Here is a 20,452-nt window from a genome sequence, read left to right on the forward strand (position 1 = left end):
AAGGCCAAACGAATTTTGGAGCCTTATTTGTGATCCAATCTGAGCCAGTAGAGTTGTGTTCACACTTTTCTCTTACTAACTCTGTGTTGCATCAACCCACGCCTCCTTTCATGCCTTGGTTCTTGTTTGAAAGACTTTAATGAGGCAGGAGTAGAAAAAAAAAAAAAATCAGACAGTTTCACGCCTACAAGCTACCAAAAATGGAGCTTGCAGTGAAAGGAGGACAGAGATGCCAAGCAGTGAAAGATGGAAAGGGGAGATGCCCCCTGTATGAAACGTCTCAGTGTTGCTCACTTGAAAAAGATTTGGACTAGCTTTTTCTGAAACCTTCCGGTGGAAAGATTATGCCTAGGGTAAGATGCTTCAAAAAAGCCACCAGTAGTGAGACTCACATACTGTATTCTATTGAAAGCACCCCGAGGAGACGAGAAAACATAAAAGTGTTGCTCTGAGGAACTCTGAGACCAATTCTTTCTCTCCGTCTGTTTTCTAATATGAACTCCTATTTACAAACTATTGGTTTTAAATCTACAACATGTTTATTTGACAGATTTAGACTAAATAAATAAGCTCATAAACTTGATACCAAGAGGAAAAATATAAAAAAATAAGTATGTAGATAATGTTGTTGCAGTGAAAATCCCCCTTGAAGGCAATACCATGGATGTCCACTTGAGCAATATTTTTGGTTTAACAATGTATTCATCTTACAACATGGCATGATGCATTATACCAGTTTCCCAGTAACGAAACAGGACAAAGTTTTATTATAATATTTATAATCAAGTCCTCAATATTTTGAGGAAAACTTAAAACCCTAAAGTCCATTTTCAGTGCATTGGAAAATCTAAAAGCCCCCTCTGGTAAAATGCACCAGGACTTTTTTATAAACAGAACATAAGTTTATGTGTTTTCAAATGTTTAACTTATACAGGTCCTTCTCAAAATATTAGCATATTGTGATAAAGTTCATTATTTTCCATAATGTAATGATGAAAATTTTACATTCATATATTTTAGATTCATTGCACAATAACTGAAATATTTCAGGTCTTTTATTGTCTTAATACGGATGATTTTGGCATACAGCTCATGAAAACCCAAAATTCCTATCTCACAAAATTAGCATATTTCATCCGACCAATAAAAAAAAAAAGTGTTTTTAATACAAAAAACGTCAACCTTCAAATAATCATGTACAGTTATGCACTCAATACTTGGTCGGGAATCCTTTGGCAGAAATGACTGCTTCCATGCGGCGTGGCATGGAGGCAATCAGCCTGTGGCACTGCTGAGGTCTTATGGAGGCCCAGGATGCTTCGATAGCGGCCTTTAGCTCATCCAGAGTGTTGGGTCTTGAGTCTCTCAACGTTCTCTTCACAATATCCCACAGATTCTCTATGGGGTTCAGGTCAGGAGAGTTGGCAGGCCAATTGAGCACAGTGATACCATGGTCAGTAAACCCTTTACCAGTGGTTTTGGCACTGTGAGCAGGTGCCAGGTCGTGCTGAAAAATGAAATCTTCATCTCCATAAAGCTTTTCAGCAGATGGAAGCATGAAGTGCTCCAAAATCTCCTGATAGCAAGATGCATTGACCCTGCCCTTGATAAAACACAGTGGACCAACACCAGCAGCTGACACGGCACCCCAGACCATCACTGACTGTGGGTACTTGATACTGGACTTCTGGCATTTTGGCATTTCCTTCTCCCCAGTCTTCCTCCAGACTCTGGCACCTTGATTTCCGAATGACATGCAGAATTTGCTTCTCAAAATATTAGCATATTGTGATAAAGTTCATTATTTTCCATAATGTCATGATGAAAATTTAACATTCATATATTTTAGATTCATTGCACACTAACTGAAAAATTTCAGGTCTTTTATTGTCTTAATACGGATGATTTTGGCATACAGCTCATGAAAACCCAAAATTCCTATCTCACAAAATTAGCATATCATTAAAAGGGTCTCTAAACGAGCTATGAACCTAATCATCTGAATCAACGAGTTAACTCTAAACACCTGCAAAAGATTCCTGAGGCCTTTAAAACTCCCAGCCAGGTTCATCACTCAAAACCCCAATCATGGGTAAGACTGCCGACCTGACTGCTGTCCAGAAGGCCACTATTGACACCCTCAAGCAAGAGGGTAAGACACAGAAAGAAATTTCTGAATGAATAGGATGTTCCCAGAGTGCTGTATCAAGGCACCTCAGTGGGAAGTCTGTGGGAAGGAAAAAGTGTGGCAGAAAACGCTGCACAACGAGAAGAAGTGACCGGACCCTGGGGAAGATTGTGGAGAAGGGCCAATTCCAGACCTTGGGGGACCTGTGGAAGCAGTGGACTGAGTCTGGGGTGGAAACATCCAGAGCCACCGTGCACAGGCGTGTGCAGGAAATGGGCTACAGGTGCTGCATTCCCCAGGTCAAGCCACTTTTGAACCAGAAACAGCGGCAGAAGCGCCTGACCTGGGCTACAGAGAAGCAGCACTGGACTGTTGCTCAGTGGTCCAAAGTACTTTTTTCGGATGAAAGCAAATTCTGCATGTCATTCGGAAATCAAGGTGCCAGAGTCTGGAGGAAGACTGGGGAGAAGGAAATGCCAAAATGCCAGAAGTCTAGTGTCAAGTACCCACAGTCAGTGATGGTCTGGGGTGCCGTGTCAGCTGCTGGTGTTGGTACACTGTGTTTTATCAAGGGCAGGGTCAATGCAGTTAGCTATCAGGAGATTTTGGAGCACTTCATGCTTCCATCTGCTGAAAAGCTTTATGGAGATGAAGATTTCATTTTTCAGCACGACCTGGCACCTGCTCACAGTGCCAAAACCACTGGTAAATGGTTTACTGACCATGGTATCACTGTGCTCAATTGGCCTGCCAACTCTCCTGACCTGAACCCCATAGAGAATCTGTGGGATATTGTGAAGAGAACGTTGAGAGACTCAAGACCCAACACTCTGGATGAGCTAAAGGCCGCTATCGAAGCATCCTGGGCCTCCATAAGACCTCAGCAGTGCCACAGGCTGATTGCCTCCATGCCACGCCGCATTGAAGCAGTCATTTCTGCAAAAGGATTCCCGACCAAGTATTGAGTGCATAACTTTCCATGATTATTTTAAGGTTGACCTTTTTTGTATTAAAAACACGTTTCTTTTATTGGTCGGATGAAATATGCTAATTTTGTGAGATAGGAATTTTGGGTTTTCATAAGCTGTATGCCAAAATCATCCGTATTAAGACAATAAAAGACCTGAAATATTTCAGTTAGTGTGCAATGAATCTAAAATATATGAATGTTAAATTTTCATCATGACATTATGGAAAATAATGAACTTTATCACAATATGCTAATATTTTGAGAAGGACCTGTATATCCCTCCAGGTCTGGGAATGCCTTAGAATCCCCCATAATGAAGTGAGAAGTGTAGCTTGGGAAAGGGATATGTGGGCTTCCCTCCTGGCTCAGGTCTCTCCACAGCCTAATCTTGTCATGGGTGGAAGTGGTGTAGGACTTCCAATGCAGCCAATTGGAGGCAGGCAGAATAATGATGAAAGTAATGGTTTAATGAAGTGAATAGAGCTTATGTAGTTCATAAGTCAGGACAACAGAGGAACACAGGAGCATAAGAGGGAGCAAGAGCAGATGAACCTGACAGTAATCATAGGAACCATGAGGGGAACAAATGGGCAATTCAGCAAAAAGTGAGAGCTTAAATACTGTCACAAGTATTAGTGGAGCGAGGAGCATTTAAGTAGACTAGAAAGATTATAGGAAATTCTGGCATTTACTGTAGATGCAAAAGATGAATAAAATAGGGATTGTTTTACACATTTGCATAGTGTTCTTAATGTTTGCGCTGTATATTCCAAGACTATACGAAACTAAGCTTATCAGAGGAAACTGGAGTTAATTGTTCAGTCCAAAGGCACAGCTGGGGATTGAAATGGCCAATGCTGCATTTTCATCACAGAGCCATTGAGCATTCACTTTTACAAGTGAATAAAACACCCAACATGTAATTATGGTGTTATTGGTCTAATTAAAATTAGGTCTATTAACCACTGTAAGAATGTTATTGTAATTAACAATCTATTCATGTACTCATTTGACTTGCAACAAACACTGTACAAGTTTTAATACACTAAAAATTTGCAAGGGTTTACACTTTTAATTTTAATGGACTATTTTGTTGGCGTTAGGATCAATATTTAATCTAATTTAAAATAACGCCAATGTTTTTTTACAAAACAAGCTTGAGTGTGATTTTTACATAGATACGACTTTAAATAGGTGACAATAAACATGAATTGCTTTTGTTGGGTTTTATTGCAGACTTTTCCATAGTTTTTCAACTTGACCAGCAGCAAGCAAAGCAAAGCAAAGAAGCAAACAGACTGACTGTAAATATTCAGTTATTTACCCACTCAGCGGCGGCCTGCTGTTACTTGCTTCATGCTTGATTCTGTGTTAGTTCTCATTTTCTGCCCCTAGATGAGCTGTCTCCCTTGCCAGAACTCCTGCTGTTACCTCATTGTGCATCATAAAATAGCTTCAATATAACACAAGCATAGCCGCTCCTTAAAACAATACATTTGTAATGCTTATAAACTCTGATTGCAGTGTCCATAATTATCATTTGCTGTATCACTGTGGTTAAGCAATCACCTTATGCCCTCAAGCGTGCTGTTTTCTACCCAGCAGTGCAAAAAAGGGTGAGATCAATTGGGTGTTTGATTTTTGAAAAGATGTAAACTTGTCAGCCTTCTGATAGGTGCAATAATCAACGCACAGGCTGATTAAAGAAAGCTCATTAAGGTATGCACAATGATGTGAAAATGTTTTTGTCTCTTTATAAAGTTCTTCTGTTTTTGTTTTTTTGTCACACTCAAATGTTTCACATCATTAAACCAATTTTAACACAGAGATCCGTCATAAAGACAAAAAGTAATCTTTCAAATTATGATTTCAAATGGGCAGCTGTGGCAAAAGTCTTGCAATCTGAAAGTTATGGTTTCAGTTCCACTTTCCACCTACCACATGGGAGAGGGACTTAACCCCAACTTGCCTACCAGTGTATGAATGTGTGTGCATTTGTTAGTGGGTAAGTTGGACTCTAGAGTAAACTGCCTTGAGTGGTCAGTATGACTAAAAAGGCACTATATATATTCAGTTAATTTAATATGCAAAAAAGGCCACGCAAACAAACCTGGCCCCTGTAAAAGAAAATAATTGCCCCCTGTGATTAAACACATTCCTTAGAAAGGTGAGTTCAACATTATTAGCCACACCAAGGGTGGATTACGGCCTAACCAGTAGACTCTAAAAAATGCTTTAATAGAACCTGACAATATTCAATAGACTAAAATACTACATGTCATCCAGAAGGAGTGAATGCTGCAAGTCACTGACTCGATGCAATCTGCTGGGTTTCCTTAGATAGAAAAGAATGTTGACCAATTTGAATAATTCCCTGAATTTGGCTGCACTGTCTGATAACTAGATCAATTGGAATGAATATACTTGACTTAAAATCTGCATGTTTCGATTGAATTGACTTTGTCAAGTGCCTTGAGACAACATGTGTTGTAAATTGGCTTTTTATAAATACACTGAAATTAATTTAAACTAAACCAGTGGAGAAAACAGGAAACAGTGGTGAATCTTCCAAGGAGTGGCTTTTCCACCAAAATTGCTTAACAACACAAAGATGACACATCCAAGAGGTCACAAAAGAACCCAGAATAACACATAAAACAATGCAATCCATCTTTGCCTCAAATGTTGGTGGTGTTTATTATGTGAACAACAAGAACACAAAGGCAAGTCTCAAATTTTACCTGAAAACATATTGATATCCCTGTGGATAAATATTTTGCACTCACCAAACAAAAAGTTGCATTTTTTGGAGGTGTACTCTTTGTATATCTCAAACTAATGCAAAATTTCAGAAAGAGAAAATTATACCCACAGTCAGATGTAATAGTGGCAATGTGATGGTCTGGGGCTGTTTTGCTGATCTAAGACCTGGGCAGCTTGTCGTAACTGATTGACCAATGAATTCTGCTCTCTACTAGAAGATCCTGAAGGAGATTGTCTAGACAATGGTTTGTGAACTTAAGATCAATGCACTTGGAATACACAGCAGGAGATTCACTGGTGTGTTTTTTTGACCTGTAGTGTGTTGGAAAGTTACTGCCGATGACCTGCCGACATTTACCTTGAGGAGCTCTACCCAGACACAGCTACGCCAGCTGGCCGTTTGATGATTGTCCTGAAATCCCTATTATGAAGATCAGTGGTAAACACAATAAATGATGTGAGACTGAACTCAAACACTGTGAAGAGATGTCTTAAAAATGTGCAGTTTATTGGGAAACATACAACAAACAGTTGGTTATGAAAAAATCTGACCAGAAAAAAAAGAGGTAAAGATGAAGAGCGAGGCAGCTTCGTGTTTGTGTGTGTATCTGTGCTGAGCACATTTGGGGGCAAATAACTGTATGTGAAAGATGGGTGTGACAGAGGCTGATGTCTGCTAAGGACCTGTGTGGCCCTGGTAATAAAGATACTGTGGTGCAAAGTGGTTTCATTCATTCTTAAATGTTCCATAATCTCGCTGTAAATTACATCTTCGGTTCCCTGTAAGGAGAATTGAAAATGCAAACTGTTTGTGGAAGTGCTACCAGGATTTTATGGTCACATCAACCGAGGACAAGCAGCCGGACTCAAAACTGTAAGAGTTTCATTTATATTCTCGTAATATTCATATAGAACATTTCAGATGTGATGGACTGTGTGCACTTAGTTTGTGCTAAATTATAGGCTCCTGTAAATTACTGCTCTCAGTTTTCAGGCTCTCAGTCTGAAATTGTGTCCTCTGTGAGCAGCTATTTGTATGTGCTGCTGCATCGTCAGGTTGATCCGAATCTGAAATAATAATTTCCTGGAGACATTTCTTCAGAGGCACTTTCCTCAGGTAATTTTAACAGGATCGCCAATATGTTTTGTGCTCTGCTCTTAGCAGCCTATCTTTCTTAAATGAATACCTTTCTATATGGGAAGCCATTCATGTTGCTCTCAGAATGGGAAAGATTGCTCCTTTTTCTCTGCTGCCTGCCTAGCCTGAAGCACTACTTATCTTGTTCTGAACACACATGATCATGTATGTTATATGTGCAAACACACATTGATATTGTTCAAAACAATCAGTTGTGTTTCACTTTGACAGCCTGCAATTTGTGGACTTTCTGGCTGCTCGCCTACATAAAGACCATAAAGAATCAACCAAAATGATGAAGGCGGCACACCTGCAAATGGAGAAGCAACTCCAAGGGCATCTCGCCTCCTCCTTCGCTCCCACATCTCATTACCATCCAGCTAATGGTTAAGCCTGGTGATTACAGAGGGGCGTTGGGATGGAGCAGGTGGGAATTTATATGATAGAGCCGAATCGACTGACACTAATACAACAGTAGCGACGGAAGGTCAAGAGGATGCTTACTCCCAGAACAGAAAACTGGTTGACGCTGGTACTGAGCTCTGTGTGGCCAGAGTCATGTAATTTTCATTAGGAATCTTAATAGGAAGTAAAATGTGTTTCATAGAAACAGCTGGTTTTCATTCATCTATTAAATAATAAAGAAATAAGGATAAATTGTTTTAAAAAGCAAACTTGTTGCTACACTTGTTTGATTACTTAAACAAACAGCAAATCTAGATGTGGTAATGAAAACTTGGTGGAGTTCAAACCAAGCCTCAGAATGGGGAAGAAAGAGGATTTAAGTGACTTTGAATATGATCTGTTTGCCAGTGCAAGAGAGGCAAGAGGCTACTCTGAGAATTTCAGAAACAGATCTTCTAAGATTTTCACAACCAATCTTTGGCTAAACAGAGAACAGAAAAAGAGAAAAATCCACTGAGAGGGAGTTATGCAGACAAAAAAGGGGAAGACTTGTTCAAGATGATAGAAAGGCAACCAAGGTATGAGGAATACCATCTCTGAAGGCACAACACATTAAACCTTGACATAGATTGGCCACAGCAGCAGAAGACCATTCCATGTGCCTCTCCTCTTCAACTAGGAAGAGGAAACTGAATCACCAGTTTGCAGACGCTCACCAAAATCAGAAAATAACAGGTTAGAAAATTCTCAGTTTCAAACATGACATTCAGATGTTAGGGCTGGAATTTAGACTAAACAACATGAAAACATAGATTCATCGTGACTTGTGGTGGAGGTGTAATGAGTGCCACACACTTCATACCACAGTTTGTGTCTCTAAATATCAATTACCATCACTTTAATACCACAGTCCACCTAACTATTGTTGGTGACCAGCTGTTGCTGACCATATTCATCCTTTTACACGACAACGTGCCTAATGTTTGATTGTTACTGTGAGAAAGATGATGCAAAACATCACAAAAGGTCAAATCATCTCAAACTGGTTTCTTAGACATAACAATGAAGTCCAATGGTGTCCATAGCTATCAAATCTCAGTTAAACAATGAACCTTTGGGATGTAGTGGAACAGAAGATTTGCGTCACAGATGTTCAGCCATCAGACACATTCTTCAACCTATGCCATGAATAGGGTCCAACCCTGTTCTGGCAAGCTGAATCTAATAAAGTAGTTGGCGAGCGTGAATCGTATTGTATTTCTGAAGAAAAGATCTTTTCTCCGTAAAGTAGACAAGTTAAATAAAGATTTAATTTGTACAGAAAATGGGAACTTTCAGCTTCTTTCATTCTCTGTTGCTCTGTCATACAAAACACAATTACAATGAGCTAAGAGCTGGAATATAATAAAAAGGATTTTTTGTTTTTTATAAAAACACATGCTCTTTTAAGTTTTTTTTGTAAGTAAAAATACAGCAGCCAGACGCGAGTCACTGGGCCCCACTCTGGAGCCAGGCCTGGAGGTGTGGCACGCTGGCGAGCGCCTGGTGGCTGGGCTTTCACCCATGGAGCCTGGTTGGGCAAAGCCCAAAGAGGAAACGTGGGTCCTCCTTCCGATGGGCTCACCACCCGTGGGAGGGGCCAAAGGGGTCGGGTGCAATGTGGTATGGGTGGCGGCCGAAGTCGGAGACCTTGGCGATCTGATCCTCGGCTGCATTAGCTGGCTCTTGGGATGTGGAATGACACCTCTCTGGTGGGGAAGAGCCTGAGTTGGTGTGTGAGGTAGAGAGGTTCCAGCTAGAAAGGTGTCATTCCACATCCCAAGAGCCAGCTAATGCAGCCGAGGATCAGATCGCCAAGGTCTCCGACTTCGGCCGCCACCCATACCACATTGCACCCGACCCCTTTGGCCCCTCCAAAATGGTGAGCCCATCGGAAGGAGGACCCACGTTTCCTCTTTGGGCTTTGCCCAACCAGGCTCCATGGGTGAAAGCCCAGCCACCAGGCGCTCGCCAGCGTGCCACACCTCCAGGCCTGGCTCCAGAGTGGGGCCCAGTGACTCGCGTCTGGCTGCTGTATTTTTACTTACAAAAAAAACTTAAAAGAGCATGTGTTTTTATAAAAAACAAAAAATCCTTTTTATTATATTCCAGCTCTTAGCTCATTGTAATTGTGCTTTGTATGACAGAGCAACAGAGAATGAAAGGAGCTGAAAGTTCCCATTTTCTGTACAAATTAAATATTTATTTAACTTGTCTACTTTACGGAGAAAAGATCTTGAGTTGGTGTGTGAGGTAGAGAGGTTCCAGCTAGAAATAGTCGGGCTCACCTCTACGCACGGCTCTGGCTCTGGAACCAGTCTCCTTGAGAGGGGTAGGCAGCAGTTCGATGATCGACTTTCTTGTTGTGTCATCTGACATGCGGCCGCATGTCTTGGACACTCAGGTGAAGAGGGGAGCAGAGCTGACCATTACCTGGTGGTGAGCTGGCTAGATCGTTGGGGGAGAATGGCGGTCAGACCTGGCAGACCCAAATGAATCTTGAGGGTCTGCTGGGAATGGCTGGTGGAGTCTCCCATTAGGCTCCCATTAGAGCTTCAACACCCACCTCCGGGAGAGCCTCAAACACGTTCCGGGGGAGGTGGGGGACATTGAGTCCGAGTCGGCCATGTACTGCACCTCCATTGCAAGGTGGCTTACCAGAGCTGTGGTCGCAAGGTTGTTGGTGCCTGTCGTGGTGGCAATCCTTGAACCCGCTGGTGGACACCGGCGGTGAGGGATGCTGTCAGGCTGAAGAAGGAGTCCTCGGGTCTTTTTGGCCGGTGGGACTCCGGAAATAGAAGTACACCACCAACACTGTTTACAGTGGGTGGGTGTGCTGTTGACCTCAACTTGGGACGTTGTGGATCGGTGGGCAGAGTACTTCGAAGACCTCCTCTATCCCACCAGCACGTCTTCCACTGAGGAAGCGGAGCCTGGGGACCTTGGGGCGGGCTCTCCAATCTTCGGTGCTGAGGTCACCGAGGTGATTAAAAAGCTCCTCGATGGTAAGGCCCCAGGGGTGGATGAGATTCGCCAGGAGTATGGGGTACCAGGCCCTTTGATACGGGCTGTTAGGTCCCTATATGACCAGTGTCAGAGCTTGGTCCACATTGTCAGCAGTAAGTCGGACTCATTTCCGGTGAGGGTTGGACTCCGCCAAGGTTGCCCTTTGTCACCGACTCTGTTCATTACTTTTATGGACAGAATTTCTAATCGCAGCCAAGGTGTTGAGGAGATCCATTTTGGTGGCTGCTTTTTGCAGATGATGTGGTCCTATTAGTTTCATCAGCTCGTGATCTACAGCTCTCACTGGAGCAGTTCCCAGCCAAGTGTGTAGGGGCCGGGATGAGAATCAGTCCCAGGCCATGGTCTTGAGCTGGAAAAGGGTAGAGTGCCTTCTCTGGGTCAGGGGGAGGTCCTGCCTCAAGTGGAAGAGTTCAAGTATCTTGGGGTCTTGTTCACGAATGAGGGAAAAATGAAGCGGGAGATCAATAGACAAATTAGTGCTGCTTCAGCAGTGATGCGGGCGCTGTACCAGTCTGTCGTGGTGAAGAGAGAGCTGAGTCAAAAAGCAAAGCTCTCGATTTACCAGTCAATCTACGTTCCTACCCTCATCTATGGTCATGAGCTTTGGATCGTGACCGAAAGAACGAGATCACGGATACAAGAAATGAGTTTCCTCCGCAAGGTGTCTGGGCTCTCCCTTATAGATAGGATTTGAAGCTCGGTCATCTGGAAGGGACTCAGAGTAGAGCCGCTGCTTCTTCACGTTGAGAGGAGCCAGTTGAGGTTGCTCGGGAAACTGGTTAGGATGCCTCCTGGATGCTTCCCCGGAGTTCCGGGCACATCCCACCGGGAGGAAGCCCAGAGGAAGACCCGGGACACGCTGGAGGGACTATGTTTCTCGGCTGGCCTGGGAACGTCTTGGGATTCCCCTGGACGAGCTGGCCCAAGTGGCTGGGGAGAGGGAAGTTTAGTTCTCTCCACTTAGGTTATGCATGGATGGATGGATGGATGGATGGATGGATGGATGGATGGATGGATAAAAATACAGCAGTCGGGTACTTCCTATGACAATGAAACTCAATAAAAAGTTTCTGAACCTTTATTTCTTTTATATTATTTGCTTTATAAAAAAATAGAAACCCTCCATATTAAAATATTACTGTACTTGGGTACCAAGCAGTCAGTTTTTTAACACAGTGTCCTGATTTCTGTACATCTCTGTTTAACAAAAATGTCATTATTGTTAAAAAAATTCTCAAATCCATGAATGTTGTCTTTTTCTATTGTTTGTACACACATGGAAATCTTGGTCAGGCCATTGCAGTCCAGCCGTGTAAAAAAAAAAAATCACTCTCTCACCACAAGATGATGCAAGAGCAACTTACTCAGAAATACAGAGAGGGAATAAACACATTAATATTTGAAACAAAAAACTTCTTGGTGTGTCTGTGTTGAAGTGCATGCACCCTAGAAGCTGTGGAGTGACAGATGTCAGCATGCGCCCTCTGCGCATGTTCACAAACTATCACTAGAATGAAAATTCTTCTATAGCAGATAGATTTTTTTTATTTGAAGAAAGTTTGCAAGTCATAGCATGAGTTCTAACCTCTGTACCTCTGCTCTGTACATCAAACCACAAAAACTAGAAACTAAAATGTGAACATTGAGGCACTTTATGGCACACTTGTATTAGTTGGGAATTACATGAAAGACTTTGACTTTAATAGTCTAGGGAAAATACATTTTAATTAGAAGTTTAAAAATTGTACTAAAACTCTTTCAGTTTATTTGAATCACTTAAAAATGCTCAATTGTTACAATAAATTCAGAGTTACAGAAAACAATCAGATGAATGCAGTTCAGCAAAAGCCTTTTAATCAGCCATCATGTAAAATCAGGTGCGCTGAAGCCAGGAAACATCTAAAACATGTAGGGCGATGGGCCTTGAGGACCAGGGTTATAAAACACTGGTCTAGTTTAAATAATAACCAATCATACCTTTAATAACTTTTACACAATTTTTAAGTTAAAATCACAAACTTCAATAAACTTTGTGGAGATTTAAATATCAACACATAAGAGTAAAGTAGAAGGTAAATTATAGATGCTTTCCACATCTAGAGATGTGCCCATTCATGCCCATTGTCCTTTTTAAAATATTTCATGCCCAGTCTGATTGGAAGGAGAGCTTACGTGAACAGACATGTTTCCTCCATTTCTCTCCATTTCTCTATTTGGATTTAGATCTGGACTGTCATTCTAATGCATCCGCATGCTTTGATGTTAACCATCCCATCTCTTGTATCTCTTGTAGTTTGTTTAAGGCCTTTGAACTTGCTGAAAGATGAACCTTTTTCCCAATCTCAAGTCTTTTAAGGCCTCTAATGCTGTTTTCCACTAGTCCCTACTCAGTGCGGTTCGGTCCGGCTCTACTTGCTTTTTAGGCTTTTCCATTTGTAGCTGTTACGTGGAACCATTAGTATTTTTATTTCCTGCTTGCTTCCAGTTCCAAACTGGAAAGGTCCTAAAACTGTCAATCACTGATTGGGTAGGAGGCGGCATTACTAGTCACAGCATATCTTCAACCATTAAATCATTGTACAATTGTCATAATGGGGTTTTCTTAGACTCTGAGATACACAACCACGAGGACTAAGACAGTATTTTAACAGTTTATTTAGAAACGCGAATAAAGGTTGGACTGGAACCAGGACTGCAGCTGGCGGAGGAACGCGGGGTCTCTCTGAAGGAGATAGACAGAAGCTGATAAACACTCTGGGTGGAAACGGAGAAACTGTGAATGTGTTCTTTGATGATGCTGACTTACAGGGGTGGGGTTCTTGGCAAGTCCTTCTCCATGGTGGCTTGAGGCTGACAGGCTGTGAACAGTTTTCGGAGAAGTGCTTTGTTTCTTCTCTTCCAGGAAACTCCACTATGGTTGGAGGGTTTTAACGTTGGAGGGTGGACAGGCAGGTTGATGGGTGATTCTCAGGTGGCTCCTGAGAAGTTGGGCTTGGAGTTGGAAACAGAAAGGAGGCTCAGGGCTGAAGTGTTGAGGCTGGAGTTCCCAAACTCCTCTGAACATGACACAAGTGAAAACGGAGACCAGAAAGGTTCCACAACTTCCATCAGCGAAGGGTGATGTGCAAGGCAGGGGGAGAAAAACAAGGAGGTCAGAGAAACTGCTTGGAAGCAGGACTACAGAGAAGCAGAGGTCTACCATGCCAAGTGAGAAAACGAGCTGACGCCTCCCTCTGGGTTTTCATTCCATAAGTATCCTAGCTGATTGCTCTCAGATGAGCAACACCTGTACAGCAGCACCTGCCAGTTACACCCTGCACAGAGAGAACACAGCACAAAAACACAGCCTGCATGCAGCCTGCACACAAACCACCGTGGATATGACAACGATTGGCTTATTGTGTATATGACCACTTAGCTTGTAGTGCTTTATCCCTTCCCTCTCTCTCTTTTACTTATCCAGAGTGCTTTGTTTTGACACCTGTAACCTTCTCTGTCTCTTCTTTCACTCTGAGTCTGACAAAAGCTACAGATCAAGCAGCGAGTCCTCCATTGTTGTTGGGTTTGTGTCACATACAAATCACATCATGTTACTTTTGCAGACTTTAGGGCTGCCTTGCTATTGACAATCCCGCCTGCATTGAGATGGAACCCAATCGTAATGGAAAACGAACCAAACCATGTAGAGGAGAACCAACCCAAGACTGAGTAGGTGCTAATGGAAAAGGGACATAACAGGTTTTTGTATTTAGGTCCATCCATATTCCATCAACTCTGACCAGCTTCCCTGTTCCTGCTGAAGAAAAGAATTCCCACAGAATAATGCTGCCACCACCTTGTTCCACTGCTGTATTTGTGCTAAGAATGAATTATTAATTATTTACTTCTGAAGGTAGTTGCTTGCACTGAATTTTATTTAGGGGTGTCCGAGTAAAAGGGACTGAATACATATACACACCACACTGCCCAGTGTTATTTGTAAAAGAATAAAACATGGACCATGTAGTATTGAGTAATACTTTGTGTTGCTATTACACATATAAATACATTGACGTTTTGCACAAATTGTAAAAGCAATGCATAATCCTTAAAGTGGCAGTAAAGAGGTATACCAGTACCTGTAATACAAGAAATTCAAAGATTGTCATAAAATTTCGTTGTAAAACCCCACATACATTTATTAACTTTAATGAGTAAAAATGTTTTGTTGGATGGATGACTATGTGCCTTATCTCCAACAAGCTTAAGCACTATCCAACAGAAAAGCCTTAAACTGGAGGCAATATTAGAGAAAACTTTCACCTGGGAGACCTGGGTGTGGGACTCCTCTGAAAATGCAAAGCTGTTTTCACACTAAGCACTAGACAATTTGCTCTGGGTGTCTCACACAGTTGCTGTTCACACATTTAAATCTCTGCAGATGAATCAATGCTGAAGATGTACTCTCACAGATGGAGGTGCAAAGGTGGAGGAGCGTCTGTTTAGAGCTCACAGGATGCATGACATGATGCAAAATGTTCTGTTAACTTATAGAATTTATCTCAAAATCAATACTACAGATATCCACAGCAGGGATATGCAAAACAATATGTATATTAGCAGAAAGCAAGTGTGTAGGTGTAACACTTGCACAATCTCTTGACTTTCTGACAAACTTACAGTAAATATTTTGGAAGATTATCTGCTACATTCACACATCATCTCAATTGACAATCTTACACAAAGAAGATTGGCTATGACTTGAAAACCAGATTATCTGCGAACACGACACAGGTCTGCAATGTTCTGGGGGAACTTTGTGAATGTTTTGCATGACCTAATTTTGAGACTTTAGTTTGCTCTCACTTACTATTTGGGTAAATTTAGGGTATGAAGTGAATTGGTAAGGGTTCAGATGCCTCAATTTTAAACAAAGCTTCTCAGTGCAGTGCTCTCATGGAGTGTAAGACTCACTGTTATCTGACACACCTAATCCAGGTCTAGGAAGAGTTATAATCATCTGTGATTTCTAGAAACAGAAAAGAAGCACTGTTTAACTGTTTGACAGGCCTTTGAGGATGAGAACTGCTGATGATAGGTGTGCTGTTATGTATTTCCATTCCACAGCATCCAACACATATTTGTTTCCAGCATTGATAAGACCTGAATTTGTCAGCACAGTTAAGGAGACAGAAAGGGGTTGTCTGTATTGAGTGGAGAAGAAATTGGTAATTAGCTGCTGGCTGACTCAGGCCACTCGCAGCTTTGTGTGTCAGGGTGGGGATGGAAAAACCGATGAAGTACATCTCCAGGCATGTCATAAAGCTTTGCTTTATTGCCAGTTTGTGTAGCCTTGCAGATTAAGTTCAAAGGAAGTGGGCTGGTCATTCCTCAATGCATCTTAAATCCTGCCTCTCCTCAGCTAAATCTGTAGATCAATTCTTTGTGCTGAGATATCCCTAGTGTCAGCAGCTACAAGAAAGATGGGGAAACTGGGAGCCTAAAAATACATTATTAAAGAAATAATTTCACCTCAGATTTAGTACTACTTAGGAAGCAACGTGAAGGTTCTATTTAAATTGCATATTTTCTATCACTCTGCCGTGGCTTTCATCAGCATCATAAGCAAGAAAGCTCGTAGCTACTTGTGGGAAAGAACCACAGCCTCTGTAGGGATGAATGACGCCTTTTCAATGCAATGTTCACATTTAAAAGGAAAGAAAATCACAGCCACTCAGTGGTTTGTCTATTGTTTATACAATGAGAGCCTCCTCAGAAACTACTTAAAGTGTTTATCGCAAGACGGCAGCTCCACATTAGAAGAAATGGGATGGTGCCTGGAGACGGCACATGTACATTCTCTGTTTAGACACAAAGACCAAAACAGACGCAACTCATAGTCGTCAAATCGCTGGTTACTTTGCACTGCAGAGACTGAATGATACGTATATTGTTCCTTTTAGGTGTGAAGATACATTAAACATAATACATGTATTTGCTGTTGTTGTGATGGAAACATGAGTCACAAGAAATACTTCAAACAAAACAAGGCCAGAAGACATCTAAATCCAACATGAATGACAAAACACTGTGCTCATTCAGTCATCGAAATGGTTCACAGTTATTTAATTAAAAATCCCAAATAACAAATAACAGCGTACAATCTGTAAACACATCCAGTACATAACCTTGGCACTCTTGCAGCCCCACAGAAAGCAGAGATTATAATAGGATAGGACAGTAAAGAAAAAACAGATTTATTCACATGTTCTTAATAGAAACAACATAAATGTTGTGCTCTGCAAACTATTCCACCCCAGCAACAACGATGATGGCTCTCTTGTGAAAGTGTAGACAATTAAGACCAGCTAATACAACCTTGTGTCGTTCAGATATGAATGTTTTCAGTTCTGGGATTTCTTTAGTTTTCAATAAACCGACAGTGATGTAACATCTTTATGGAACAGGTACAGGAATCATTACTGATAATAACTTTACAGAGCCTCAAAGAAAAAAATAAAAACTATCGCTGTAAGTATCTGAAATTCAAAAGCCCACAGGATCTAAAATGGCTGCTGTGCAAAAGGGGGACTTTATTGTGTATGACCCAAAGTATAAGTATTAAGTTCATCCATTAAAAAAATGTATCCATCATCCGGTGTAGATTTTTGGCTATTTTTAGATGTGACTCAGCATTGGATTGCTGTGCTATCTATTTAGGGTAACAAAGTTTATGAGACTTGGGAGATGCCCCAAGAAATGTTACTACACACTGTAAAAGTAAGACTTTATAAAAAGAAACTGAATACAGTTTTTAACAAAACATGGACATCTAAGCATTTATTTACTAAACTCAAGGTTAAAATAGGAACATTTTTCTAAGAATACGGAGGGTTGCAACTTCAGTTTGACTAAACCAGCATGACAGAGCATTTTCTGTTTAGGTTATCTAACTTTTGAAAATATTAGTGTAACATGTAAAATCTTAGATCTACTAAACAAAGCATGTTTCATTGATTTCTCTAGGTCCAGTGATAATAATGTGTAATTAGTGTAGGATCTCTGCTCCTCCCCTTCTGGTTGGTTGTGGCAGCTCATTGTCTGCAGCTGCAACGCATTCTCCTAATGAGCTCATGGGCTTCTTAAGGTAGCTGCTGATACAGACCTTTGCTGGAACATAACCTCAGTTATGTGGACTCCTGTCTGTCTGCCTATCGACCTGCCTATCGACCTGCCTACCTGCCTACCTGCCTGCCTGCCTGCCTGCCAACATCTGGTAATACTCCCTCCTAAGGACTGCACTAGAAATATTCTCATCACCTGTACTCTCTCTCTCTCTCTCCTTGGATTCCTGGGTTTACCTCCTCCTCCTCTGGCTTCTGGACAACTCCAGCTCAAGATTCCTTAAACAAAGTCTATAGTAGAAATAAACCTCATTTACCGTCTTATCCTGTGTGCTGAGTCTGTTTCATCCTCTGGGTTGTTCTACTTCGACTATCTAAGCAATTCATGATAATTAGACCTTTTTAACCCATAAGTCTCATCCCCAAATTAGGCCTAAATGCATTGAAAGTTAGGCTTGGTAATTATATTTTAACAACCTCAACAATCTTTTAACCACACTCAACATCAATTGATGTGTTTTTGCCAACATTATTTTCAAATTTTATCAACATTTTCACCTTGTTTAGGCAGAAAGCAACATTTATTTTCAATGTCTACTCAATGCAAATTTGTTGCTGGGAAGCTTTAAATCTGGCGGAGCTCTATTCTGAGATTTGTCTACAAAAATATAAGATTTCAGTCTCATCTTGGCTCCTACTACCTTTTTATATCACCTTTCTCAGGGATAGAAAGTTTTTATATTGCAACATAAAATTGTTACTACTTTTACACCTTTACTCTCACTCATTAAATTTCAAAACCAAAGCTGCTTTCACACAAAAACATCGGAGATGTTAAGAAAGATGTGTGAACAGTTGAGTCTGAGTGTCTTTTGCAGATGCTGTTTACACATACCTCACAATGGGTGATTTTTTTATTTGCTGCAGATGCACATCATACCGCTAGAAATCGAGGTGAAGGGATGAGGAGGAGCGACTGACTTCATCTTACAGGAGGCAAGACATAATGCAGATAATACAGTGTGGAAATTGCTCGGCTTTATTTTCAACACACTGCAATGGGAGATGACGCTCCTTGTTCTGCTGGAACTGATATCACAGTTATCTGAAAGCATCTTGAATGGAAAGCAACATACAGGTCTACAGAAAAGAGAAAGAGGCAGCTGCATTCACCAGCCTTTTCCTCAGGAGGATTTGCATTTTTACATTTGCCCCTACTTCTAGACGTTTAAATCGGGAGCTAGATGTAAAACATATGCAAGGATCCCAAAGGAAATGTCACGAGCCAGTTTTTACAATAACTCTCTAATACATATAAGTTTTCTTAAGATTTTGCAAGGTATTTCTTAAATAATTAGCCTGTGATATTACATAAGGCCATTAGTAGCATGTTTTATGATGTTTTCATGTAGAGCAGTTTTCTTATGTGCTAGGATTGCTTTAACATGTTCATGCAGTTTTGAATTATTCCAGGGTGGTTACAGTTGACTGTGTGCTGACAAAAATAAAGTTGTTCTTGTGATTCATAAATTAGTATTTTTATTTAAGCATGTTAAAATCTGATGATAAGAGTTTCAGCTGAGCTCTACTGTTTTCAGTGGAGAGTAGATCACACGTCAAAGATAGACAAGGAACTGCAACAGCCAAGTCTCTCATGTTAATTGTTTTTTAAAGAGAGAAAAACATTTATGGTTAAGCTCAAAATTATGGAGATCCATTCAGTTGGAATTGATGCATGCAAGATAAAAAGACTATATTTAAAGAGGTTATATCATGCCAAATCTATTTTAGCTCTTAAAAAACATTTTCCGTGTATTGGGAGTCTCTGAAAGTCTGGACAATTTGTATTTAGTCACTCCAGATCCTACCATGATGTATTTAGATGCTTTTTGGGTCATATTTGGTCAGTCTGTTCAGATTTTTCCCTTTTCTATTACATTTCGTTCTCTATTACATCACAGTATTTTCTGTGGAAATTCTAAAGATGGTCATGGACTTCTGGCTAACCAATCCAGTGAATCCATTTTTGTTCTTGCAGTATTCTTGTAGTTCAAGTTGAAGGATGCAGAAGCAGCAAGCGCAAAAATCTAAATGTTCTGTTGTCGGGTGTATTAACCCACACCAGTCATTACACCGTCCCCCAGGATCAGAACCTCTTCGGAGCACCTAGTTACATTTTATTTTTCATGGAAACGTGCCAACATCAGTGTTTCTGCAACCTCGGCCAGTATGAAGAAGGATTAGCCGAAAGACTCCATCTGTCTGAGGGGTCAGTTCCTTCTGTCTATGGAAGTGATGGACAGAGCAACGAGGTTTGCTGCAGATAACGGTAAAATGACAGCAAGCTTGATTGTTGAGGTCTTGACATAACTTACTGGCTGTTGTTCTGATAACTCAGCTTCGTGCCTCCTGCTAATGTTAACACTGTGCGCTCGCTTTTAGCTCCTTAAGGACATCACCTTATTGTGTGTTTTGAATAACAATGTTAAACAAACAGTTTTGGAGTTTGTTTGATTGCCCTATTTACCTTGGGAAACACATGATCCAAATGCATTCAGTGATGTTCTTGATGCTAGCGTTAGCTAACTCATTAACTTTGTTGGAGTCTTGTTTAAAAGTTGTGTTCATTCAATTTGTGGTAGCATTAACATTTTAAAAGATATCTTAATGTACCGTATTTTCCGCACTATAAGGCGCACTTAAAAACCTTTAATTTTTTCAAAAAATGACAGTGCGCCTTGTAATCCATACTGGTTGTACACGGCGCTCTGTCAAAATGTTTCAGTACGACAGGTAAACTACAAAGCCGCACCGCTTGCAGCATTACGGCTACCGTAGTCAGGGGCGTCGCCGAAGTAATAGCGGTAAACACATGTACT

General features: G+C 41.1%; 1 long non-coding RNA gene across 1 annotated transcript; it reads right to left on the reverse strand.

Annotated features, from left to right (window-relative positions):
- Nucleotides 1-13,109: 13,109 nt before the first annotated feature.
- On the reverse strand, nucleotides 13,110-13,732 carry LOC124877768. Its single transcript, XR_007040601.1, has 2 exons — nucleotides 13,277-13,732; nucleotides 13,110-13,192 (listed from the first exon to the last, which is right to left on the reverse strand). It is a non-coding gene; the product is annotated as an uncharacterized LOC124877768 (long non-coding RNA).
- Nucleotides 13,733-20,452: the final 6,720 nt, after the last annotated feature.

Source organism: Girardinichthys multiradiatus, chromosome 2 (genome assembly GCF_021462225.1).
Source record: "Girardinichthys multiradiatus isolate DD_20200921_A chromosome 2, DD_fGirMul_XY1, whole genome shotgun sequence".
NCBI classification, from domain to species: domain Eukaryota; kingdom Metazoa; phylum Chordata; class Actinopteri; order Cyprinodontiformes; family Goodeidae; genus Girardinichthys; species Girardinichthys multiradiatus.